Source organism: Bubalus kerabau, chromosome 12, assembly GCF_029407905.1.
Source record: "Bubalus kerabau isolate K-KA32 ecotype Philippines breed swamp buffalo chromosome 12, PCC_UOA_SB_1v2, whole genome shotgun sequence".
NCBI lineage: Eukaryota > Metazoa > Chordata > Mammalia > Artiodactyla > Bovidae > Bubalus > Bubalus kerabau.
The window spans coordinates 88,713,362-88,739,489 of NC_073635.1; the positions used below are offsets into that span (position 1 = coordinate 88,713,362).

At 48.2% G+C, this 26,128-nt stretch overlaps 1 long non-coding RNA gene across 1 annotated transcript; it reads right to left on the reverse strand.

Moving 5' to 3' along the window:
- Positions 1-10,528: 10,528 nt before the first annotated feature.
- LOC129624205 (uncharacterized) lies at positions 10,529-25,801 on the reverse strand. The gene is made up of 3 exons (XR_008700827.1): positions 25,719-25,801; positions 20,851-20,984; positions 10,529-10,794 (listed from the first exon to the last, which is right to left on the reverse strand). It is a non-coding gene; the product is annotated as an uncharacterized LOC129624205 (long non-coding RNA).
- Between the last annotated feature and the right edge of the window lie 327 nt (positions 25,802-26,128).

Here is a 26,128-nt window from a genome sequence, read left to right on the forward strand (position 1 = left end):
GACCAAAACATTCTTGCCAGTTTTTTCATAGCATCTTTGAACTTTTTGACCAACCCAATACAGTACCAACCCAATACAACCATTCAAACTGTGGAGCTGGAGAAGACTCTTGAGAGTTCCTTGGACAGCAAGGAAGTCAAACCAGTCCATCCTAAAGGAAATCAACCCTGAATATTCATTGGAAGGACTGATGCTGAAACTGAAGCTCCAATACTTTGGCCACCCGAGGCAAAGAGCCAACTCATTGAAAAAGACCCTGATGCTGGGAAAGATGGAAAGCAGGGGGAGAAGAGGGTGACAGAGGATGAGATGGTTGGGTGGCATCATAGACTCAATGGACATGAGTTTAAGCAAAGTCCAGAAGATAGTGAAGGACAGGGAAGCCTGGCGTGCTGCAGTTCCTGTGGTCATGAAGAGTCAGCACGACTTACCACTGAATGACAGCAGTACAATAAAGAATGCAAGGAAGCGCCAAAGCCAGGATAGTGGTCGCTTTGGGGGAAGGGGCAAGAGCCCGTGATGTGGACAAGGACACAGCCAGGGTTTCTGGGGAGTCTGGCATCATTGAACATGCTGACCTGGTTGCCACTACAAACACACTGGCTTCGTAGCAGCTGCCTAAGGCCTGCCCTCCCTAGTGCTTCATCAGACCCGTGTTTTACGGGCTTGGCCAGTGGATGCGCCTCTTCCCTTTCCATTGTTTTCAAGCTGATGTCAACTCATTGGCCTTTCTTTGAGAGTCCTCATTGTCTCTGAGATCATTTAATAGGGCTTACTTCTCTAGGCTGGACAAGTCTCTACAGAGACAGAGGTGCACTTTTCTGTGGGGATGGAAAACGGTCTGACATTTCTGGCAGTCGTGAGCCCTGGTCGTGGACTTTCACACGGAGCGTTACTGGTCTGACACAGCAGGGTGATGGCAGGGGGTCCCTCTCTGCCCTGACTTGTCTGTTTGTACCTCCATCCAGCGCTTGCTGCCAAAGAGTGAGAAAGAGGATATTTGGGACCTCTGTGTAAGCAGAGGGGAATTCCCAGGGGATGCCAAGTGGATGGGAGGGATTTGAGACATTAATCAGCCCGACATTTATAGGAACCTTTCAGGGGAGAAGTTAGTGTCTATAAAAAGTGGACCCCAAGGCCTCAGGAACAGATGAGATATAGGAGGTGCACCTGTCAGGACTCCTTGGCTTGCCATGAACTCAGTCTAAGCTGAAATCACCGTCTTGGGATATGATTAATACATTGGACTTCCCTCATGCCTCAGAGGTTCAAGCCTGTGGGATGGGATTGTCCCCCCTCAGTGATGGGAAAGACCACAGCCCCTGCAGAAGGTCCTCCGAGACCCTTCACCGTCACGTACCACCAGCCAAAATGACAGAAGACAAGCAAGTTGAGGGGACTGATGGCTGAGCTTGCGGTCCCCAAAGGCACTTGCTGGTCTACTTTGGATTTTGTGCTCTCAAGTCAACTGATGGACATCCAGGGGAATCTTTGACCACCAAGGATGCACTTTCACGAAAATAGGGTACCCTCGAGACCCTCACAAGACCTGCACTGCACCAAGAAGTCTGCCTCCAGGAGCCTCAGGGGGCCGCCCGGCTCTCCTGGAGTTGGCGGGCGTATTTGGAGGAAGAGACTCTTGACTGGCTGTTCCTTGGAGGAGCAGGAAGGCTGAAGTACCCACAGTGGCAGAAGCAAAGACGGGCATGGCGGAGAAACACGCTCTTCCGGGATCGGGGGTGGACAGGCCAGGGCGCCAGTTTTCCCCAGGGACCAGCTGGGGCCCAGGAAAGGTCACTGAGCGGGATGGAGCCCCAGGACTTCTCCCAGGAAGGCAGAGGGGCACGGTGGGGTCGGGGTGGGTCTCCTGACTCCGCAGTGCGGAAACGCCCGTGTCTAGACATTGGCAAACAAGGAACAGACAGTCAGACCATGATGCTGTTCAGGCAGGACCGACTCCCTTCCCTTCTGTGGAAGCCAGTGTACCCGGGGGAAGCCACGGCACCGAGAACCGGAGGACAAACGCCAGCCTTCCTCTCTCCTCGCCCATCCCCGCATTTCAGGGAATCCCTGAGCTGAACGGAAGAGCTCTTTGACCAGGAAGAAAGGGGAAGTCTTTGATCAGGATGGGAGCGGGATTTTTAGTGTCTGAGAAAGTGAGCGTGCCCAAGACCGAGGAGGACAGGAAAGTCACAGGACTTGCTCGAGTGTCTTAGGAGGCAGAAAGGGGAAAAGATGTAGAAGGCGTTTGAAGCCCGTGGTACCCACATGCTGCCCTGACTTCATTAGAAAACACCTACTGATCTGGAGCAGGAAATCCAGATGGAATGCACTCTGGGACCTGGAGTTTAAAGCTTAAATGGTAGGGTATAATCTAGCCTCTGTTTCTCCTCTGCTCCCTCCCCTCCCCTTTCTCAACTTCTTTATATTGCATTTTCCCTGTAGGCTCTGTTGTCAACAGCTGCAAGCTGACTCTCTCCACGTGGTTGGAGAGACGACTGGGTCTTTGGTCTTTACAGCGAATGACCTGGAGGCAGAAAGAGCCTTTCTGCCAGCATCTCCATGTTGGTTATCACAAAAGGACTCCAGCTGGTCCTACCTGGTCTCTATGCCTTGAATCCACTCCTGAGAAGGGCAAATGGGACACCAGGATTGCCAGGCTGAGCCAGAAGCCCGTTTGGTGTCTGAGGACGGGGGTCCCAGAGGTAGCCATCCAGCCAGGGTCACGTGGGATGGAGGGGAATGTTCTTGGTGGAAAGAGAAGTGTCAGGACCCATAGAATAAGGAACTGGAGAGCTAGGGGCCAGCAGAGGTACTGCAGGAGCAGTCGTGAGAGAACAGACCACAGAAGCCCCTTGACTCTCCCCCAGGAAAGATGAAAGCACTCAGTCTTTCAGCTTACGCTCGCTGCCATCTTCAGCGGAGCGGAAGTGAGCTCCCATCTCCTCCCTCGGCTTTGTTGCTTGGTGCCTGCAGCTTTGAGATGCTGAGTGGAAGGAAAAGAAGACTGAGTCTGCATGAACATTCTGAAAATAGGTAAACCACGGAGAGGGCTTCCCTGGAGGCTCAGTGATCAAGAATCCGCCTGCCAGTGCAGGAGATGCAAGAGACGCAGGTTTGATCCCTGGGTTGGGAAGATCCCCTGGAGGAGGAAATGGCAAATAGGTCCAGTATTCTTGCCTGGAGAAGCCCATGGACACAGGAGCCTGGTGGGCTACAGTCTACGGGGCTACAAAGAGTAGGACACAACTGAGCAACTGAAAAACAACAAAACTGAGGAGCAGAACCATGAACTGAAGGCCAGTAGCAGACACAGGCAGCCCTGCTGGAATTCCACCCCACTCCATGCGAGGCGGCGAGTGAGACACAAGCGCGTGCGCTCGAGTGGCCAGTGGTGCGGATTCTCCCACATATGACCGATATTTCCTTTCAACGCACGACGACCAGACGAATACAAGGGGACGCGTTGTCCGTAAATTATCACCCGGCGTCTAGCATACATTTCAGTGCAAATTGCTACACAGGCTACCCAGCTCCCTCCACGTAATCTCCAAGTGACTGCGTTTGCTAAACGACACAATAGTAACTTAGGGTTTTTTGTTTTGTTTTTAATGATGCAATTTAGTAGGAAGAGAAAATGGGTGAAAATAGAACATAGATATAATAATACAGTTACTTCTTTCTAATACTGTTTGATTCTTAAAACGTGTTAAGTAAGCTGTTCTAAATAACCATTAACAGACACATCAAAAGAAGTGCACTTCAAAGTCATTTCCGGCATGCCAGAGCCGATGGGCATTTAGTCAAGCGAGCTGTAGTTGTGGCAGCAGCGGTGGGCTAACCGGCCATCTGAATTCTGCTTCTGTTCCTACGATTTATAGCTGCGTAATTACGGGTAGCACACTTACCCTGAGTAGCAATACTTCCCATCTAAACACATGCAGGTGCCTGGGTTAGATGTCTGCTAAGGCACCTTCCTGTTCTAAAAAATTACAGTCTTCTACCACGTGTAAGGGCTTCTCAGGTGGCACTAGTCGTAAAGAACCCACCTGCCAATGCAGGAGACACCAGAGACTCAGATTCAATCCCTGGGTCAGGAAGATCCCCTGGAGGAGGGCATGGCAACCCACTCCAGGATTCTTGCCAGAAGAATCCCATGGACAGAGGAGCCTGGAGGGCTACAGTCCACAGGGTCGCAAAGTGGACACGACTATAGTGACTTAGCAAATAAGCACGCATGCACCACGTTTAAAGGGCTTCTCTGGTGCCTAAGTGGTAAAGAATCCACCTGCCAATGCAAGAGACTCAGGTTCGATCCCTGGGTCAGGAAGATCCCCTGGAGAAGGAAGTGGCAACCCACTCCAGTATTCTTGCCTAGGAAATCCCACGGAGCCTGGCAGGCTACAGTCCATGGAGTAGCAAAGAGTGAATATGACTTAGGGACTAAACAACCATTTTAAACCCAAAGCCCTGGTTTTGTAAGCAGTACAGCTTACAGCTGTATCATTGCGGTCTGTCAGTTTATCAGGGGTTAGGGCTTTGGCGTCTCTTTGGGGGACTTGATTTAACCCAGAAAGGACAGCTGTGTCTCTCCATTCCCTCTGCACAGCGGGCTTTCTCTCAGGCAATCCTTGGCTCCCTGTTTCATTCTGGGTGAAAAACGTGACGTTCTTTCCAGCGGCGGGCAAGGAACTCCAGCACGTGGCACCGTGAGTTTGCCCCGGACACTCTCCCATCCGCGTCAGGGCATTACCCACATGACACCTAATTCCTCTCCCCTCCTCTGCTGTGTTTTTCATAACAAAGTTTTCTGTGTAACTTGCAAAGAATATGTTTATTTATAATTTCCAGTTTGTACAGTGTTTCTTGCCATCAGAGTCTAAAGTCCGCACCTCGCGTGTTCACTGATGTGCTAACTGTCCGGAACCTGGTGGGTCTTCATTACTTGGGGACGCCTCCTTCCAAACATTCCTTTTCTTGAGTCTTTCAAATATTTTGGAGGATATGCCCCCTTGGAAAAGAAAAAAATGACAGGTTTTGATTTTTGTTCAAAATGATGTGATGAGCCACAGATTAGGTACAGCAACTAATCACGCCGGTAAAATATTCATATAAAACAAATGTTGAGAGGCCTGGACTTTGTTATTTTGGCCAAAAGGAAAAGAACTGATAGATTCCTGTTCAGAGAATTTGTAGGGAAATGTCGGGCTTCTGAAAAGTTTCAAAAGTGCTCTTTATGTTCAGAAAGGGGAGGAGCAATACAGGGGTAAGTGAACTTTCAGGGATAAAATAAGATGCCAAGAGTATACCACCCAGGGCACAGAAGTCAGCATTCTAGTAACTATAAATGGTGTGTGACATTTAAAAATTGTGGATCGCCACGCTGTTACCCCGTGACACACACTATTGTGAGCAGCACCTGTGCGTCAATAATTTTTTTGAGCCTGAAAACAACACGTCCGTGGATGGCTTTTTGTTGTTGTTTTTGCTTCAATTAGTGAAGTCGACACAGTGTGTCCTGTTGGCGCTTACTGAGAATGCATCACATATTTCTGCATCTCGGGACACTTTCTTGAAGCCTTTATTTTTCAATCTAAGTATCATTGAGACATAGTGTTAAATATATTCTTAAATATATATTGTTAAATATATTCTTAACAATATATTTATTGTTAAGAAAATTTCTGCTACTCCTTTAAAAATATGAATTGCTGGTAAATACTTGCTGGTCAGACTTCAAATAGCGAATAGAACCTGGAGAAGGGAGAACGGTTGGCGTCTGCAGAGTGGCATCACATGAAGATCGCTCCAGCGTCAGTGGACTCCTGTGGGGAGATGTTTTCTCTTGCTGACTATTTGAAGTAAAGATTCAAGTTAATAAATAAAGGATGTGGTTAAAAAATAATTAGGAGTGAAGATTTCGTTTAAACCACACTCAAATAACTTTCATGATGGGATTTATATATATATATATATATATATATACTGAGATATTGCAATTTGGGTGGGGGGCCTTCCTTGCTAAATGGTGAAGAACCCACCTGCCAGTACAGGAGATGTAGGTTTGATCCCTGAGTTGGGAAGATCCCCTGGAGAAGTAAATGGCAACCCACTCCAATATTCTTGCCTCGGAAATCCCATGGACAGAGGAGCCTGGCGGGCTACAGTCCATAGGGTTGCTAAACAGTTGGATACAACTTGGCAACCAAACAATAACAATGCTGTTGGAATTAGGAACAATTTAACACTAGTCACCGAGACGACAACACCTGTGGATGCACATTTCCGCTAGGACACCCTATGAATACACACGCACGGAGCGCGGCATTGGAAAGATGCCGCTCGATCAGGCAAAATGCCAACCTCTTGTAACAGTGAGATAGAACATGTGCACTTGATTCACTCGTGTGTGTAACCGCTGGACCCCCTGCACCCAAAAAATGAGTCCTACAGTTAAAAGAGTCTTACTGAATCCCAGATGAGATTAATCCAGCCCAAAGCTGCTTAAGGACTCTGGTTTGGATGGAGCGGTGGAGTTGGGTTCATGACATAAACATCAGGAGTCAGTTGGTGTCCACTGGGTGTAAGTTCAGAATCAGCGTCATATACCTGCCCAGTGATCGCAATGGAAAATAAGGTTCTTCTAGCAGAGACGGGCAAAATTCTTTCCGAGGTGCTAAACTAGGTCACAGTGAATACACTCAGACAGAGCCATACCTGAAAATCTGGGCAGGGCATGCTGCTTACCTGTTGTTTACCCTGGAAACCTCCTTAAATGGAGGCATTTATACCATTTGATAAATAATACAGTGGTGTCCATGTGAAGAAGTTTCGAGTTATCTTTTTGTTTATTCATCTGAAGTCAGCTTTCTCCAAAAGTGTACATGCCTCCCACATTTCTAATCTGAGGCATCCCACAGCCATGAGGAATCAAAATAAGCCCATTATTAGCCAGTGATGGGATTGCCAACACAACTGATTATTTATCTGTCACCCTCTGCATCCATCCAAAGCCCAGCATCACTGCTTCTGCGTAAGCAATGTGCTCAGTTGCTTCAGTCATGTTCGATTCTTTCGACCCCATGGACTGTAGCCCGCCAGGCTCCTCTGTCCATGGGATTCTCCAGGCAAGAATGCTGGAGTGGGTTGCCATGCCCCCCTCCAGGGGATCTTCCTGACCCAGGGATCAAACCCATGTCTCTTACGTCTCCTGAATTGGCAGGAAGGCTCTTTATCGCTAGCACCACCTAGGAAGCCCACGTCAATGCTTATGGATGAATAAACAGGTATAATTGTCTCCTCTGATGCTCCAGTGACTGGCGAGGAAGAATTTCCTTAGACTCGCATGTCACTGAAGCCTATGGTAGTCATTTCTGGCTGTGCCCCACACAAGGTCTGCAACATGGCATTTAGGGTCTGGGGTAAATTTTGGAGGTTCGATAATCCACATCTTTCCAGCGCTATGATCCTGAACAAGTTAATTAATCTCTCAAGGTCTCAGTGTCTTCAGCTGTAAAATCAGTACACTAATAAGGTACACTTTTAACGTCAAGTATGTAATTAGCACAACGCTTACTAGCTAAGAGTCATAACTCTAATGACTTTATAGACTGGAGTTAAATAAATGCATGTATTTTATTTGTTTCTTTTCATCAGCGGAGAAGGAAGCCTGCTCTTTGTATGGTGGCTGCTGGAGATTTTAATGGTACATGAATGGTCCTCATGTGATGAAGCTTGACAGTCACAATGCTCCATGACCTTCTAGAATCCTGGGCAGTGACCTGCAGTCCAGAGGGGCGAAATGCTATTCTCAGGGCAGCAGAGCTCATGCAAAGGGAAGGCGGAATCCTTCCTTTGAGGTCTCTGGTTCCACCTCTCAAGACAGAGAAGCTGGTGAGGATCTATGCAGTGTCCTCAGCATGGAGAGCCCAGCGGTGGAACCAAGGTTATGTCCATTTCCAGATCAAAATTTGTAAACATGGTGTTGGTCATATTTCTTAGTTATACATATGTGTGTTAGTTGCTCAGTCATGTCCGACTCTTTGCAACCCAATGGACTGTAGCCCGCCAGGCTCCTCTGTCCATGAGATTCTTCCGGCAAGCATACTGGAGTGGGTTGCCTTTTCCTTCTCCAGGTTATATGTATATCACAGTGCTAACATGAGAGTAATACTTGTTCAAGCCTGATAATTAATTGTTAAGTTGATATCTTGATAATAGAGTCCATATGGGTTGAATGAAATTTGTCAGAACAGCAATACAATTTTCCAACTTGATTTTGTTTGAATATAAGGCAGTATTCCTGGGCTTCCCTTGTGGCTCAACTGGTAAAGAATCCGCCTGCAGTGTGGGAGACCTGGGTTCGATCCCTGGGTTGGGAAGAGCTCCCGGAGAAGGGGAAAGCTACCCACTCCAGTGTTCTGGTCTGGAGAATTCCATGGACTGTATAGTCCATGGGATTGCAAAGAGTCGGACACAACTGAGCAACTTTCACTCACTCACTCATACGGCGGTATTATTGTTTTAGCCTGGTTGAAACACTGGAAATGTTTTTGTTTATCAGCATTACTAAGGTTTTTCAAAACGTACCGCCCCATGTCTTCATTAACTTCAGCCTGAGCTTCTAAGGCAGGAGACTGGGAGCAATCACAGCCCAAGTCAAACAAAACTTGTCAACAAACAGCTTCATTACTGCCAGAGCTCAATGGCTATAACGCTACTAAAAAGCTCATAAATCACTTAAAACTGTATGTTCTGCACTTTTCCCCCAAAATCTTCACCGACAGCAATGCAAATGGGGTGTGGCTTTTGATGAATTAAGCTGCTCTCTTTCCTAATGTAAGGTTGAGTTTCTCATTATTAAATGGTCATGTGCCAAGACAGTTGGTGGCCTAACAGTCAATTAAATTCCAAATGGACTTCAAAGACCAGGATTAGTTATTTCCTTTTACGTTCAGTTCTTTAATAATAATTTACTTAAACCCCTGAGAAAATTTTTCACATGCTTCATTTGCTGTCAGTGTTTGAGAATTATTAAATACTGTTTTCCAAAAATTTTTTAATAACTGAACCTTTTTAATAACAGATCTGACAGTCATTAAAGTAATGACACAATTAGAAATTAATAGTGGCAAAATATGACACAAATGAGCCCGTCTACAAATGAGAAGCAGACTCACAGACAGAAGGGACAGACGTGTGGGTGTTGGGGGGACGGCTGGATGGGGAGTTTGGGATTAGTCAGTGTGACATTCCAGTCCATCCCTCCCCCACACCCCCCACCTTGGGCATGCCAAAGCCTTTGACGGTGTGGACCACAACAAACTAGGAAAGTTATGAAAGAAATGGGAATGCCAGACCACCTGACCTGCCCCTGGAGAAATTTGTATGCCAGTCAAGAAGCAACAGTTAGAACTGGACACGGAACAACAGACTGGTTTCAAATCGGGAAAGGAGTACGTCAAGGCTGTATATTGTTACCCTGCTTATTTAACTTCTATGCAGAGTACATCGTGAGAAATGCTGGGCTGAATGAAGCACGAGCTGGAATCAAGATTGCCGGGAGAAATATCAAGAACCTCAGATACACAGATGATACCACCCTTATGGCAGAAAGTGAAGAACTAAAGAGCCCCTTGATGAAAGTGAAAGAGGAGGGTGAAAAAGTTGGCTTAAAATTCAACATTCAGAAAACGAAGATCATGGCATCTGGTCCCATCATTGAATGGCAAATAGATGGGGAAACAGTGGAACCAGTGAGAGACTTTATTTTTTGGGCTCCAAAATCACTGCAGTTGGTGACTGCAGCCATGAAATTAAAAGACACTTGCTTCTTGGAAGGAAAGTTATGACCAACCTAGACAGCATATTCGAAAGCAGAGACATTACTTTACCAACAAAGGTCTGTCTAGTCAAAGCTATGGTTTTTCCAGTAGTCATGTATAGATGTGAGAGTTGGACTATAAAAAAGCTGAGTGCCAAAGAATTGATGCTTTTGAACTGTGGTGTTGGAGAAAACTCTTGAGAGTCCCTTGGACTGCAAAGAGATCCAACCAGTCCATCCTAAAGGAGATCAGTCCTGGGTGTTCATTGGAGGGACTGATGCTGAAGCTGAAACTCCAATACTTTGGCTACCTGATGGGAAGAGATGACTCATTTGAAAAGACCCTGATGCTGGGAAAGATTGAGGGCAGGAGGAGAAGGGGACGACAGAGGATGAGATGGTGGGATGGCATCACCAACTCAATGGACATGGGTTTGAGTGAACTCAGGAGTTGGTGATGGACAGGGAGGCCTGGCATGCTGCAGTCCATGGGGTCGCAAAGTGTGGGACACGACTGAGCGACTGAATGAACTAACTAAGTAATATACTCTATTAAGGATGGATAAACAGCAAGATCTTACTTATAACACAGGGGACTATGCTCAGTGTCCTGTGATAAACCGTAATGGAAAAGCACAGGAAGAAGGATGCAGGCGTACGTGTAACTGAGTCACTTCACTGTGTAGCAGAAATTAACACAACATTGTAAACAAACTACACCCCAATAAAGTATTTTTTTTATTTTATTTTTCAATTTTGGCTTCTCTGGGTCTTCATCGCTGCTCCGGGCTTTCTCTGGTTGCAGTAAGCAGGGCCTCCTCTAGTTGTGCGGCTCGGGCTCCTCACTGCAGCCGCTCCTCTATTGCAGAGCTCGGGCGTCGGTGGCTGTGGGATCTTCCCAGAACAGGGATCAAACCCGTGTCTCCTGCTTTGGCAGGTGGATTCTTAACTTCTGGACCACTAGAGAAGTCCTAAAATAGTTAAAGAAAAAAAAGAAGAAATTAACAGTGGCTATGCCAACATGTCAAAAATGCAGTATCTTCATTCCACTAGTGAAGATGCTTTAATTCTGTTCCATTGTTTCAGATTTACACTTTGCAGGTCTCAGAGGGAAAAGTTCCTTATACGCACAGGCATATGTTCCTTATGCCACAGGCATACGTCTTATAATAAATGTGGTGATGGGACATAAATGCTTTTCAGAAGAGTAATGCTTGGAAAACACTTGAAAATTTCTTGTTGGGTTTTCCCAGTGTCCTGTGATGTTACTCGTTTTACCCAGGACTTTAGTGGGGGAAAGCACCCAGATTTCCTCACCTCCAATCAAACGGACCGGGAGGACTGTCCTGGACTCCCGCCCACAGCCCCCGGGAGCCCAGAGGGCATCCTCTGATCAGCTCTGTTATCACTACAGGCGTTTGCATGAGACGCAGAAAAGTACCTAAAAAGCCCATGTGCTTGAATAGCTGTGAGTTTGTCCTCTAAGGTAATAAAAACATCCATCTCAAGAGGGCTGTCATCCGGGAACGTGGACACCGTACTGAATGCAAAATAGCAGAGATGCCTTCAAACTGTTGGCACCCTGCTCCTCGGACTGGTGTGCGGGGACAGCCTGGATCTGAACCCAGAGGAGGGGGAGAAGGGGCTGGGCCTCCTGGCTTCTCCAGTCTCCATCCTCTTCTCTGCTCCAGACCCCACAGCCAGGGTGACTATGGCCAGCCAGCCGGGCTGTGGAGGAGGGGTACCCAGAAAGATGGGGGGAAGGGGCGTGTCCCAACTAGGAAGGGATTCTCTCTTTTTGACTTTGAATAACAGGTAGCTACAAACACGATGCAGAGAGGCCTCTGATCCCCACAGGCCAGTTTCCTCGAGGGTGAGACCTCACACAAGCACGCTGCAGCACCAGAACCACGAGGCGGGCATTGCTGCAGGGCGCCAGGCGCCGGTTCACCATCCCTGTGGGTTCTCGAGCGGGACTGTTCCCTCTAGGAGAGCTCCACGGCTGCTCCTTCCCGTCACACGGAGGGCGGTGGCGGGAACAGAGAGGAGGGGCAGAGGCGAAGGGAGCGCCCGGAGACTGCTCGTCTTCATGGACACGACAGTTTTTATACAGCTGTGGCACCTGCTTCTGATAAGCCTCCGCCCCGTGGTTTAACACATCCTTGGTGTTCACCCGGCAAGAGCGAGCAAAGAGCCTACAACAGGCTCTTTTGGATTGACAGACAGTGTTACCTTGACAGAGCGAGTGGGGAGACTGCTGACGTGGCTAACAGCACCTTGATTCAGAGAAGATTCCAGGTGCTGGGCAGGACAGAGCAGACTGGCTAGTTGTGCCTGTTTGGGGTCTCCACGCCCCGAAAGATTGGTGCGTTAACGTGAAAAATAAGACCAGTGTATGTGGAAGGTTGTCTAATGTTAACAAACCACCTCTTTGTCCAGTGTCACTAAATGAATTTTCCCCTTGTGAGAATAATTGTCTAGACAAGAAAAGAAAAGGTGACTCCTTTAACACCTGGTATATTCACTCAACCATTCAATAGAAAGTCTTCTACAATGAAATGTAGATCCTGCTGCTTCTTAATGGAGAAGGAAATGGCAACCCACTCCAATACTCTTGCCTGGAAAATCCCATGGACAGAGGAGGCTGGTGGGCTATAGTCCATGGGGTCACAAAGAGTCGGACACAACTGAGCAACTTCACTTACTTACTGCTTCCTAAACAATGTACCTCCTACTGAAATGCATTTCCCATGGACACACTGTTTGCTGGACTGAACATCATCCTACCATGTTTCAAAGGAACTGGGTTCTGGCAGCATTTCTGCTCCCGTTGACCTGAATTGCTGCACAGCCCGAGTCAGCAATTCCCTTGCTTTTGAAGTTCGCTGTTTTGATCTAGAACCACCTACAACCATCTAGAATGCACCTCACTGGGCCCCCCACACACCCCCTTCTTTCTCTAAAGCAGATCCTCCTATATTTTTTACTATTTATTTTGCAGCCCTTTTCCTAATGTTATTTTATGGGCTTCCCAGGTGGTGCAGTGGGAAGAACCCATCTGTCAAGGCAGGAGATGCAACAGACATGGGTTCAACCCCTGAGTTGGGAAGATCCCCAGAGGTGGGAGATGGCAAGCCACTCCAGCATTCCTGCCTGGAGAATCCCATGGACAGAGGACCCTGGCGGGCTACGGTCCCTGAGGTCGCAAAGAGTCAGACACGACTGAGCAAATGAGGACGCGTTGCAGTATTAGAGATTTGACTAATAAAGTGTTTGAAGACAGGACCTGTCAATAAGATGTACTTTGAAAGTCAGCCAATCGGCCGGTTTGTTTATGATCCTATGAATCTGCTTTGCCCAAAGGCAGGGCTCATGCCTGGGATACTGAGACGCCCTAGAATTTTAAACGTTTTCCCAGCAGATCTGGGCGCTGCTCGCCCCTCTCTCCGTCTCTCACGTGCTGTCCCTGATTTCTGGAGGGATTTCTGCTGAGATGGGGGCCCATTCCTGCCCCTTCCCCCAGACCTCAGACCTGCCAAGCAGGGTTCCAATTCTTTCTGACAAGGGGGTGGGGGGCTGGACATCCATCCATAAACACTGAGACGCAAACTATTGGAAACACGATATGAATTGCTTGGATCAACAGACTAGAAGTATCCAAGACTTGCTTTTTTTGGAAAATCCCCGCATCGACCCCAAGTGGAATGCAGAAACACCATGGTTGATGGGTAAGGAAACATCGCTGTTTTCCTGTAAAAGTAACAAACAGCTTCGCGGGTGATATGACTTACTCTCTAGGACCCCTGTCCTCCAAGACAGGGCTCACACTCCGTTCTGTCTCTGCCCTTTCACCCCACCCAGCGACACTGTGCACCCCATTGTCTGTATCTTTTTAAAAAAAATACCAAATGTAACAACTTGTAGCTTCCCTTGAAGCTTTATTTGCTCATCTGTTGGTTCAGTAGGCACCAACCTTCTGTCTCACCATTGAAAGAGAATTTTTTTAACTATGTTTTGTGGGGAGTTTATTTCAAAACCCACACCCCCCCCCATTAGCATTAGAAGCACGACAGTCTCCTGAGGACAAGACACTGCAGGGCATTTTAATCCAAATTGCTCTGAATGTTATAGTTTAATAGAACCTCAGGCATACGTCAGGTTAAAATGTTATCTTTGCTATTATAAGATTAAAACCCTGGCACACGCCCTAGATAAGGATCATATAATTATTCTTACCTTGAAAACTCTTGTAATACATCAGATTCTAAATAGCACGCTCACCCTTGGCTGAAACCAATGGGGAAATATTAAGAGCCAGGACAATCAGTAATGGCACCATCCTGAAGAGTACCCCCAGGAGAGCTTTACTTTGCCCGGTAAGCCTTTGATTCAGACATGATCTTTCGTTGAAAGTAAAATGATGGTATAACTGGTCAGGAAAAAAAAAAAACCCTTTCCATCTGTGCTTTTGGTGGTCCACAGAAAGAAATAAGGTTAATGGGTGGACAGCTTTGGATGCTATAAAACAATTAACTTTTAAAACTCATGACTTCTTATTTTATGGCTGCCTACAGATTAATCAGCATCTGTTAAAAGTGAATTTTGCAAACCTGGCTTACTAGCATTGCAAGATTGTATATCTTTACCAAAATTCGTTCCGTCCACTTTCTAAGCCGATGACAAAACCGTTCAGTGGATGGTGGGTCTTGTGCTCCGTTCTACTCTGAAGCTATGAAAGATGGAAATTATCTTTCTCCTCCCTCAAATTAAAGTGAGTGTCTTTGGTATTGCATGGTGCGATTTCACATTTCTAAATGACAACATTATCCAAGATTAGCCATCCAGTTAGGGCAGACCATGGCCGAATCTGGGAGAAATGCAGGGACACTGTGCCCCCATGAGGGTGGGGTGGGGCTCCCCAGGCCCCTGCCTTGTCATCGGCGTGCACCATCCCCCAGGTCCGCCCCCTGCCCTGTTCTGCTGCATGGTTTCTGGTCTGCCAGTCCCTTGGCTTCCTCAGGTCACTGGTCTGCCCCTGCCGCAGCGCCAGGCCTTTCTGGCTGATGACGTCGGCTCGGCCGTCGAGCTTCTCCAGCCTGCAAGGGCTGCTGGTGCAGACCAGTGCAGAGACGGCCCCCGGAACCCATGGCAGGTGGAGATACGTGTCTGTGGACTCACCTTTCCTGCAAACACAAGAGCCAAGAGCAGCCCCCATGAGAAAATGCAAGTGAGAGTTATTTTTGAGGTGATGCTGAGTGGTTGGCGGAGTTGTCCAATGAGTGATGCTTTAAAAAAAAGAAAGAAGACACCATGTTACCCACCAGTCTCGGGAGGGAAGGAGAACCCAGTGACTGATACCCACCCCTGGGGCCTCCTCCGAACAGCGTGGCCTTCCCTGGTCAGGGCCCCCCCTCGCCCCTCCCCAGCCCCTCTGGGATTCCCTGGAGAGGGCACTCCACCCCACGCCCGCTTCCTCCCCACTGATGCCAGCCTTCAGTGGACTCCTGGCCCGTGTCTTGCCCTCAGCTGGCCGGTCAGCTGGGCTGTCTGCTGCCAGCCTCTCCGCCATCTTAGGAAGAAGCAGGGTTACTCAACTGCCTTCCTAGGCTCAGAGGCTCAGAAGGTGAGCAACGTGTCTGTGGTCACGACTTCAAACACGTGGCAGAACCAGCCAAAACCCAACGGCTGCCTGACGGCAGAACCGGATTCCAGACGACCTCCCGGCGCCCCGAGCTCAGACACGGAGGCATCCTTGTCCCCAGGCCAAGTCTGCTGGCCAGCAGCTGGCACCAGCGGCTCCAGCCACCAGGTGTAGCCTGCGTGCCCTTGAACACAGAGGAAGTCTAGACACCCCTCTACACGCATGTGTGCTCAGCCATGTCCAACTCTGTGTGACCCTGTGGACTGTAGCCCGCCAGGCTCCTCTGTCCATGGGATTCTCCAGGCAAGAATCCTGGAGTGGGTCACCATGCCCTCCTCCAAGGGATCTCCCCAACCCAGGCATCTAACCCATGTCTCTTGTATCTCCTGCATTAGCAGACAGGTTCCTTTAACCAAACAACCTAAATAACCTAGATGCCCCAACAGTTCTCAGTCATTAGTTAAGACTTTTGGACTCTGGGAGAAGGCAAGGGTGGGACAGTTTGAGAGAATAGCATTGAAATGTATATTCAGTTCAGATCAGTCGCTCAGTCGCTCAGACTCTTTGCGACCCCATGAATCGCAGCATGCCAGGCCTCCCTGTCCATCACCAACTTCGGGAGTTCACTCAGACTCATGTCCATCGAGTCAGTGATGCCATCCAGCCGTCTCATCCTCTGTCGTCCTCTTCTCCTCCTGCTCCGAATCCCTCCCAGCATCAGAGTCTTTTCCAAAGAGTCAACTCTTTGCATAAGGTAGCCAAAGTACTGGAGTTTCAGCTTTAGCATCATTCCTTCCAAAGGTATCCCAGGACTGATCTTCTTTAGGATGGACTGTTTGGATCTCCTTGCAGTCTAAGGGACTCTCAAGAGTCTTCTCCAACACCACAGTTCAAAAGCATCAATTCTTCGGCGCTCAGCTTTCTTCACAGTCCAACTCTCACATCCATACATGACCACTGGAAAAACCATAGCCTTGACTAGACAGACCTTTGTTGGCAAAGTAATGTCTCTGCTTTTGAATATGTTATCTAGGTTGGTCATAACTTTCCTTCCAAGGTGTAAGTGTCTTTTAATTTCATGGCTGCAGTCACCATCTATAGTGATTTTGGAGCCCAAAAATATAAAGTCTAACACTATTTCCACTGTTTCCCCATCTATTTGCCATTAAGTGATAGGACCAGATGCCATGATCTTCGTTTTCTGAATGTTGAGTTTTAAGCCAACTTTTTCACTCTCCTCTTTCACCTTCCTCAAGAGGTTTTTTAGTTCCTCTTCACTTTCTGCCATAAGGGTGGTGTCATCTGCATATCCGAGGTTATTGATATTTCTCCTGGCAATCTTGATTCCAGCTTGTGCTTCTTCCAGCCCAGAGTTTCTCATGATGTACTCTGCATAGAAGTTAAATAAGCAGGGTGACAATATGCAGCCTTGACGTACTCCTTTTCCAATTTGGAACCAGTCTGTTGTTCCATGTCCAGTTCTAACTGGTACTTCGTGACCTGCATACAGGTTTCTCAAGAGGCAGGTCAGGTGGTCTGGTATTTCCATCTCTTTCAGAATTTTCCACAGTTTATTGTGATCCACACAGTCAAAGGCTTTGGCATAGTCAATAAAGCAGAAATAGATGTTTTTCTGGAACTCTCTTGCTTTTTCGATGATCCAGCGGATGTTGGCAATTTGGTCTCTGGTTCCCTGCCTTTTCTAAAACCAGCTTGAACATCTGGAAGTTCACGGTTCACGTACTGCTGAAGCCTGTCTTGGAGAATTTTGAGCATTACTTTACTAGCGTGTGAGATGAGTGCAATTGTGCAGTAGTTTGAGCTTTCTTTGGCATTGCCTTTCTTTGGGATTGGAATGCAAACTGACCTTTTCCAGTCCTGTGGCCACTGCTGAGTTTTCCAAATTTGCTGGCATATTGAGTGCAGCACTTTCACAGCATCATCTTTCAGGATTTGAAATAGCTCAACTGGAATTCCATCACCTCCACGTATATTACCATATGTAAAACAGATGACCAGTTCAAGTTCAAGGCATGAAGCCAGGCACTCAAAGCCGGTGCTCTGGGACAACCCGGAGGGTGGAGTGGGGAGGGAGGAGGTGGGGGTTTCAGGATGAGGGACACCTGTATACTTGTGGCTGATTCATGTCTGTGTACAGCAAAAACCACCACAATATTGTAAAGTAATTATCCTCCAATTAAAATAGATTAATTAATTTAAAAAAGAAAATAAAAAAGAAATGTAAATGTAATATATGTCAATTGTACCTCAATAAATACACATGCAACTCTTAAAATTCAAAAAATAACACTAACTGTATGCCTTTAGAAACACATTCATAAAAATTAGGAACTTAATTTCCCATTTTGAGCACTGGATAAAAAACAGAGAATTGTAACGTTTTTTGCAGTCAAACATACTCTTCCTTCCAGACTCGATAAAGATCACCCGCAGACAAACCGAAGTTCAAGTGCTACCTGAACCAGAGAAGACCCCCCACGGCTCCCTTGGCTCATTGTCTAAAACGCTACTGTGTTAATCCTCTCGGTTTCCAGTGGCCTCTCAAGCCCAGACCCTTACAGGCACTGAAAATATTTGTTTTCATGCTCTTGTGTGATGGGCATGTTTATTTCAATCCTAGTTCAGACTCCAAGTGAAGGTGGGAGGCGTTCCGTTTGCCATTTTGGAGTCTTGTTTTAAAGACTTTGAGGAAATTCGAATTCCAACAAGATGGGAAGTTTACTTGTGTATCCTCAACGGTACATATCGTGTGGATCTTGGAAGGAGAGCGTGATCACGCTGTAAATGCTTAATTAAGTGCACCGCTCAGAAACTCACGCTCCCACTGCAGGCAATGCTCCGGTCTCACCAGCCTCCTGCTCTCATTCAGTGAAGGAAGCCTGGGGCTCCGGAAATGCTGTTCTGGTGGCGGCCTTTCTGGAATCCTGTCACCTGAACCTGTGACCTGACTTGACTTTGCTGTGCTTTGCTCGTTAGACCGTGTGTAGTTAATGCTGAAAGGAGTGCAGCGTTTCATTAAAACCTGTATTAAGCCGTCATCGAGCATATGAGTGAAATCAGTCAAGAAGCATAAACTCAAGGGCTGAAGAGAAATCAAAATCCACTTAACTCAGCCACTTCCTTTTACAGGCAGAAGCTGAAGCTAGGAGACAAGGGCTTGTTCAAGATGGTGCAGCTGGGACTTCACCGGTGGTCTGGTGGTTAAGACCCCCATGTTCAGTGCAGGGGGCACAGGTTCGATCTCTGGGCAGAGAACGGAGATCCCAAATGCCGTGCTATGTGGCCAAAAAGTAAGCATTTTCTAAAAAGGGGGTGCAGCCGCCACATTTTGTTGCTGATGGGGTGCAAGGTGGTGAGGAGGGGGAGGGTTGGATGGACCTGGGAGCAGGTATGGGTGATAATCGTTCCTCTTCCTCCCTCTGGGGCTCTTACTCCCCAGGCCTCAGTGTTGTCATCTGTATAATGGGGGTGTTATTTATTTTCCAGACATCAAACAGAAAGCCGTATGTAAAATGCCTGGTTTACAGAGCACATGCTTGGAAATGCTCTCCTCCTTGTGGAAACTGTTATTTCTGAACAAAGCATCTCGAGCTGGCAGACGTGATGGGAGAGTCTGTCTCTCCCATATCATCGTTTGGTGCTGTCCCTCCTTAGGCAACGCTGGGCGCTGTTAGAGTCCCCGTGGAAGGCGTGACCTTCCGTGACGCACTCAGTGACTGTTCCTGGAGGGCTGGTCTCTTAGAGCTCTCTGAATATGTGAGTCCCCGAAGCGACAGCCTTCTGGGCCCATGGTTCTCCTGGTCACTGACGACTTCTTAGTTCAGAGCACTCCCGTCTTTCCCCAATTCAGCTTCCTAACTTTAAATACCAGTGACCTCCCTCCTGCTGTGAACCTAGCCCAGCAGTGAAGCTTTGCACACCTCTGGAGAGCAGTGCGGCTCTTCTGGTCTTCCTGTGAATTAAGGGCTCCTCGCTCTCCAGATGGTCAAGGAAATGCAGAGCTTAAGCTTCCAAAATGCCAAAGATTTTTAAAACATTTCCCCCCTTGATACGAGGAAATTTCGTTTCATCTCAGAAAACACCAATCCAGAGAAATATACAAAAGGAAATGAAAATCATTCATAAGCCCACCAACCAGAGAAGATTACCAGCTTTTTTCACATTTGTGATCATATTGTAATAGAAATTCTAACACACTTTCTTATTTAATATGTAAGGCCTGTTTTTCTATTGTCATTCGATATTTTTCTACAATATCTTTCCTTAGCGGCTGAAGCTTAAGCATATCCATGTTTGACAGAAAAAAAGGCATTTTCACGAAATCATGAGTGATCAAAGGAAAAATTAGGGCACTTCTCTTGAATGAATTAACTATATTGTGGATCAGTTAACCCAAGCAACCAGTTTTTGCCACGTCATAAAACTGGAATTTTGTCATTTGGATGACAATGCAAGATTTCCATTCAGTTTCAAATGATACCTGTTACATAACTTAGTGCAATAGGCTAATTCATAGCTCAGTCTAAAAAAAGGCAGCCTCTCTTTTATAATCAAGCAAACAATAGAACAGAGGCATAGGAAGTACTCCAAAATATATATAATTATGGAAGACAAGAGACATTTCAGAGAAAACAGGAAGACTGTGTAGGAATGATTAGCTTAAGCACAGAGACAATAAAGCCACCGTGATGTGTGGGGTCTACTTCCTGTGGTCCAGGAACTGGGTGCTTAGCCTGGGGGTGGGGGGACAGTGAGAGCAGAGGTGGGGCCAGGAGCTGGCGCTCAGCACCCCCATCCTGCTGGCTGAGTTCATCTCAAGTATTCTTTCTTTTTTTTTTTTTTTCAAAAGAATCTGCCTGCAGTGCAGGAGTTCAATCCCTGGGTTGGGAAGATCCCCTGGAGAAGGAAATGGCAACCCACTCCAGTATCCTTGTCTGGAAAATCCCATGGACAGAGGAGCCTGGTGGGTTACCGTCCATGGGGTCGCAAAGAGTCTGGCACGATTGAGCGACTAACACTTACTCATAGCTGATTTACGGAAGAGGGCACAGCAACCCACTGCAGTACTCTTGCCTGTTGAATCCCATGGACGGAGGAGCCTGGCAGGCTACAGTCCGTGGGGTAGCAGAGAGTTGGACACGACTGACGGAGCAGAGTTGGTTTACAACATTGTGGTAATTTCCTTTTTTTTTTTTTTGAGTGAGCATTTTATTTTTTTTTAATTACTTTTTATTGGAGACAAGGCTGTGTGAATTTCTACTGTACAATCAAGTGACTCAGTTATACATATATATGCATTCTTTTTACATATTCTTTTCCATCATGCTTTATCATAGGATACTGAATATGTGCTGTGCGGTATCACCTTGCTGTCTTTCCATGTTGATGAGCAGCAGGACCGTGCCGGGTCGTGGGGCACAGAGTTGCAGGCTGGCCTCTCCTCTACAGGACTCAGCTGTGACGGGACAGGCAAGGGGACGGACCCCCGCTGACATCGCCCTTCGGGATGAAGCGTCTTGGGCTCGCAGAGCGTCTCAGGGGTGGGGAGGGTCTCCCAGACTTTATCTGAACCGACGCCCAGAAGCGGCTACACAGCTGGGCCAGTGGAAGGACGGCCAGCACCCATGTGAGTTCCAGAGGAGCACCACCCCGAGCCGCGTCGTCAAGACCACCCTGCCTGCCCTCAGCCCTCCCATTTGCCCGCGTCTTCCCCCAAGGTGCCCACAGTCGCCCCCGGGGACGGGCTCACAGAGACGGAGACCTGACGGGAGTCACTGACGCCCCAGATCGGTCTGGGCGGCACACACACCTGTTTGCAAACCTGGTCTCAACTCCTCTCATTTGCAACAACTGCATGTTCCCTTCGCTTCGCTCCCTCCTCTGAGAAAAGTACCCCTGGTCTGGGTGGGGGCGTGTGTGCCCCGACCATCCTGCAGCCGGAACCTGAGCGGCACAGCCGGCGGGGGACCCCGCCACGCAGACCAGGGGCGCGTGAGATGCGGCCCGTGCTCCGCACGCAGCGGGCTTGCTTCCTGAACGTCAGAGAACCCGCGCAGACAGAGCGCCTTCAACACCAACAGCCCGCGGGGTTTGCAGACGAAACAGTACATCAAAGGGATGGGGACAGGCAGATACACAGCAAAACAGAGCTTCTGCTTTTCACAATTACGAGGCTAACTGAAAAGTTTGGGATTGGAAAGCTTGTATCTTCATACGACAGGCATTTTTTGTTGCTGGTGGTGGTGGTGGTGGTGGTTTTCTGTCTTGGAGCCACTGTTTCGACCTCCCTCGCCCTCTAAAGACGCTTGCTTGAGGATGCTGTCAGCCAGCCAGCCACCCCCACGGCCTTTCTCAGCCCTGTTTTCACTTCAGCCACAGAGCAGAGCCACCAACTGCAAATTCAGGGCTGCACCGCACTGTCCTCTTTTAAGAAAACCAGAAACTAATACAGCAAACAGAAAGCAACAGACAGTGCCTGCTGCTGCCAAGTCGCTCAGTCGTGTCCGACTCTGTGCGACCCCATAGACGGCAGCCCACCAGGCTCCCCCGTCCCTGGGATTCTCCAGGCAAGAACACTGGAGTGGGTTGCCATTTCCTTCTCCAATGCATGAAAGTGAAAGTGAAGTCGCTCAGTCATGTCCGACTCTTAGCGATCCCATGGACTGCAGCCCACCAGGCTCCTCCGTCCATGGGAGTTTCCAGGAAAGAGTACTGGAGTGGGGTGCCATTGCCTTCTCTGAGACAATGCCTAGGAGGTGAATTACTACAAAACCAAGGTGCTTGGTTTAGGGGCCAGCTCTCAGTCCTTGCTAGCAGGCTGAGACCTGCTCTGGGGACCACGGCCAGCACCCCTGTGTCTTGCTTCTGGCAGGGCCTGGAATCCCATGGACGGAGGAGCCTGGTGGGCTGCAGTCCATGGGGTCGTGAAGAGTCGGACATGACTGAGCAACTTCACTTTCACTTTTCACTTTCATGCATTGGAGAAGGAAATGGCAACCCACTCCAGTGTTCTTGCCTGGAGAATTCCAGGGACGGCGGAGCCTGGTGGGCTGCCATCTATGGGGTCGCACAGAGTTTGACATGACTGAAGCAACTTAGCAGCAGCAGCAGCAGCAGCAGGGGACCATTGATCCAGAGGCTCACTTCCAGGAAACAGGGCGATGTCACATGCCCCCAGAAGTCTCCACACCTGGGCAGGAGTGTGCGGTGGGGGTGCATCCTGAGAACGGCTTGGACTGTGTATGTACATGGCCATCCACGGGGCTGACCTCAAAACACAGGATCCGTGCCCTTGATGTGATAAACACACTGTCGTTCAGGTTGAAGGTGCCCAAATGAAGCGATTGCCCCCCAAGTTTCCTCTGTCCTTCTCACCTTGCTTCTGAGAAATAGCCTTACTGTGAAGGGAAAGCACTAATCAGACTGGACTTCAGGGCTTCGGTCCTTAGCGTTAGAAGGGATGGAGGCTTCCCGAGACCCCTCGTGACTGTGATGCTGTGTGACCAGGTGAGTTAGAAGTGTTAGATGTTATGGCTCAAATTACGCAGCAGTGTAACTGCCCCAAAGGACTTTGGAGACGGTCCCTTGAAGGATAATCCACGAAGTGATGGACGCTCCCTGGAGGGAGGGAGGTACCACTGGAGGGTGAGGATGGGTCTCTGTGCCCCTGGCTGCCGCCGGGATGTCCAGCTAAGCTGGGGACGGGGGAGCCACCTGGCACCTGGAGGGCTGCGGGAGGGAGTCTGCGGGGCCTTCCTGCCCACCCCCTCCTCTGGGTCTGGCTGGTTCCTGCTGATCCTACAGGTCTGCCCCGGACATCCCCCTTGAAGATCCCCTTTTCTGCCCAGCACTCGCCACGTTACTATGGGACTCATCCTTCTGCCCAGTCTCTCGGGAGTAGGGCCATCTCCCACTCTCTCTGAACCTCTGTGCCATGCACCTGAAACGCACATGATGCTGTAAATCGACTTTATACTTCAGTACATGTTTTTTATTAAAAAAAAAAGAAGAAGCAAAAGTGAAAGCTCTGGGAGAGAGTTTTTAAAAAGAGATTCCTCCATGCAAGTTTGTGGGTTGATAGTTCATGTCTCTTAATCACCAGATAATATCCCATGGACGAATAGACCAAGTCTGTTGATCTTTTTAAAGAAAACGACATCTGGGGGGGAGGTGAAGAGAAAATGCTTTCTTCATCCGTGAAGATTTTTTCTTTTGTTTCTCTTCCCTATTGCTTTACACCAAAGTAATAAAAGGCTTGACTGTAATGAAACTGGAAGTTGCCGGGCCACGGGGTCACTAAAGTGTACATTTTTACGTTCCTGTTTCTGTGGTGGGGCCGCCCCAAGGGTACATATAAATACTCCATGACCTCACTTATTAAAAATAGAGCAGGTCTCCACTGCCCTCTCACAGGGCAGCTGGGAACACAGCCTCCAATTGCTGCATTGCATTCTATAAAAACACTCCAGGGCATGAGTCATTAGAGGTGTTTAATTCACCACACATCTTCCCAACTCCACTAGAGCTCAAGTTAGGTGGACTCACTGGGTGCTCAGTGGAATCTCCAGCACCGAGGCGTCCGGACTGAGCCTGAGAGGAGCCATGCTGCCCAGATGTCAGCTGGTGACACCAAGCCTCCACGCCTGACCCACCAGCCCTGAGCCAGTGGCCATCTTCCAATGGGTTTTCATTTTAAAATACCCAACACTTTGTTCTGTAAAAGCTGTTTGAATGAAATGCTTTCAGTGAGCCTTTTACCCAGCTGCTGTTGCTAAGTCGCTTCAGTCGTGTCCGACTCTGTGCGACCCCATAGACGGCAGCCCACCAGGCTCCCCCGTCCCTGGGATTCTCCAGGCAAGAACACTGGAGTGGGTTACCATTTCCTTCTCCAATGCATGAAAGTGAAAAGTGAAAGTGAAGTCGCTCAGTCATGTCCGACCCTCAGCGACCCCATGGACCGCAGCTTTTCCAGGCTCCTCCATCCATGGGATTTTCCAGGCAAGAGTACTGGAGTGGGCTGCCATTGCCTTCTCTGTTTACCCAGCTAGCTTGCAGCAAAACAAAACAGACCTCAAAACGTGCAAATTCTAGCCTTAGTGTCCACCCCCTGCCTGCTTGCTTCGGAAGGAATCCAGTCTTTCCACTATTGGGGAAGGATGTGAATCACGTGGGTGCCTGAGAGAAAGCTCTGGGTGGCGAGTGCTGGCCCCAGGTGACCAGTGGCCTTGAAACCCGAGATAGGACAAGGGAAGTCCAGGATGGAGGCCAAGCTGGCAGGTGGGGCTCAGGACCCTCCCGTGGGGCCTGCAGGGGAAGGGCAGCTATCTGCTCCATTTGGTCCACTGGGCCAGCTCGCCTGCCCTGCCCTGCCCTCCTGCCCCTCATCCAGCCAGCCATCTGCACATTCCTGAGCAGAAAGATCCCGGTCAGTTGACACTTGACCCAAGACCTACGCAGGACCCCTGAAATTTTAAAACAACAGCAACAACCTCCTCAATTATCCACAGTAATGAGGTCACAAGGCTGAGTGAAGGACAAAGAAGATAAAACGAGAACTTCCTGAACCCCTCCTGGGGGTTCTGGTCTCTTGATTCTTCTACAGCAGGAGGTGCAGTTGCTCATATTTGTGCAAAGAATGAGTTCGCAGCTCAGAGAAGTCAATTAAACCACTTAAAGTTGCACAGCAGATAATTAAAAAGAGTAGTGATCTACACCCGCGTTTGTCAACCTGGCGTCTTTTCTCTTTACAAAGCCCCACACTGTCTGCAGACAAAGCCTGTTACTACCATTGATTTAACTTATCACAAACCTCTTAAAAATTAATAGGCCAAAATGCCGTTTTCTTTCTTTTGTTCAGAATGCTTAGTGAAAGAGTAAAACAATGTACCTGATGGAAAAGTTGGGCAGCGGAAGAAAACCAAGGAAAGTTTCAACACGGCACAAGTGTTTCCTAAACATGAAGAATCCTCCAGGGTCAAATCACATCTCCAAGATGCCAGCCAAGAAAGCTCCTCAGCATCTGTTCTTGCTTTCATAGGCCCTTGAGGTGGTCCAAGAGGCGCCCCAGGTCAAGTCATGGGTTTGCTTTGTTAGTGAAACAAATCCCCCAGCAGATCACCACTGATACTTAATGGTGTTAAGCAGGAGTTAGCTGAGGGCTTGAAGAGTCAGTTAGAAGGCAAAATGGTCACATTTACTCAATTTCCTGCTCTAACAGGTACAGACCGGCCTCACCAGGCAGATCCTCACTTCCACGCACTCCCAGATGCAAAGCCACGGCTCCTCGTTCTGTAGTCAAAATTGCCACTTTTCACTACAAGGGCATCTTTTCTCTTGAGAGGTAACAGAACCTGGATGTCACTTCCAGGACAGAAGTCTTTTTTTTTTTTTTTTTTAATTGAGATACAATCGACATAAACCCTGTGTGAGTTTAAGGGGTATTGATTTTTTGGTTTCATAAATGTATTTATTGCAACGTGAGTCCCCCTCAGGGTTAGCCAACACCTCCATCATGTCACATGCGGTCATTTCCTTTTTCGTGGTGAGAACAATTAAGACCTTAGTCTCAGCAATTTTGAAGTTTATGGTATAGCATTGGAGACTGTGATCATTAAATCCCCAGGTCTTATTTATGGACTATTCCC